The sequence below is a fragment of the Salvia hispanica genome, chromosome 6, assembly GCF_023119035.1.
Source record: "Salvia hispanica cultivar TCC Black 2014 chromosome 6, UniMelb_Shisp_WGS_1.0, whole genome shotgun sequence".
In the NCBI taxonomy this organism is placed as follows: domain Eukaryota; kingdom Viridiplantae; phylum Streptophyta; class Magnoliopsida; order Lamiales; family Lamiaceae; genus Salvia; species Salvia hispanica.
In genome coordinates, this window is record NC_062970.1 from 37,871,239 (window position 1) to 37,872,436 (window position 1,198).

A 1,198-nucleotide genomic window follows, 5' to 3' on the forward strand; every position below is an offset into this window, starting at 1 on the left:
TTGCGGATGCTCTAATTGTTCACTACTTTTAATTTACTGCTATTTTTAGAAAATTATGATAAATGATCTCAATTTTGAATTCTCACGTTTACACTTTCATTATAAAACCACTTTCACTGTAAAAACTCTCACTCACTCCACTTAGATTTTAATTTAATATAATTTTTTAAATTAATTTCTAAAACTCCCCTTTTATATATTGTATAGATTTACTTGGGATCGGATATTCGAGTTGGGTTTTAACTTTTAAACTTAATTTGTTTAAGTTTAAGCACTAGAAAATGAAGTGTAGGGAAAGAATACTTCATAGGCGCCATATGCAAATAAGCCTAAAGTAATGTCCTTTGCGGCAAAATTTCATTTATGCCCTAATCTTCCACTATATATTCCCACCCATTCACCGTGAAATTCATATCTCACTCAACCTCAATGGCGGCTGAATCCTCTACTCCATTATTTAGGGAGATTTTTAACGGTGAGTTACGTTCAATTATCAAACTTTGTGAATCTCTTCGATTCGTCTTTTTATTTGGCGATGGCTCCATTTCGAGTCAGCAGCAGGTGCCTATTTCCTATGGCAATCCGTCTGCCGCTTGGAGCCTAAATTAATTCACCCGGTTTGAAGATCCATGAAACCCTAATTTTCAGTTGTTTTTTGATACAATAAACCGGTGTCATTTTCCAAATTATGGATTCTTTTGTTTTAGTTTTGCCTAATTTGGATTGGAGAAGGCATTTGAGTCAGACACGGGTTGTTTGTATTGAATTTCAACGACAAACCACCTTTTGCATAGTGCCGAAATTCAGCTACCTATCACGATTGGAGATGAGCTCTTTATTTCACAGCTTGTCTTCAAATTTGCGGTAGCTAAATTTTTTCATATCGACTGCAATTCATTTGATTATTTGCTGTGATGAGATGCTAACACGTAAGAGGTAGCAACTTTGTGTTGTTGCCTCGATGCAATCCATTTGTTACGCTTGGCTTCTGAGCTTAATTCAAAATTTTCTTTAACGCCTCAAACCTATTGTTAAGACACTGAATCTTTGTTTAAAAACGTTCAATTTAAATTTAGATAGTCTTCATGCCGCAACTAATTTTCCTATTCAGTTTTTTTTCGGGTGGTACTAATAAGTTACTTTTAGTTTTAGATTTGAAAAATGCACAAATTTTATTACTAGTAATTGATTTTCAAAA

The 1,198-nt window shown here is 33.7% G+C and overlaps 1 non-coding gene across 1 annotated transcript; it reads left to right on the top strand.

The window, feature by feature from the left end:
* The first annotated feature begins 905 nt into the window (after nucleotides 1-905).
* On the top strand, nucleotides 906-997 carry LOC125197602. The gene has a single exon (XR_007172138.1). It is a non-coding gene; the product is annotated as a small nucleolar RNA R24 (small nucleolar RNA).
* The last annotated feature ends 201 nt before the right edge of the window (nucleotides 998-1,198 follow it).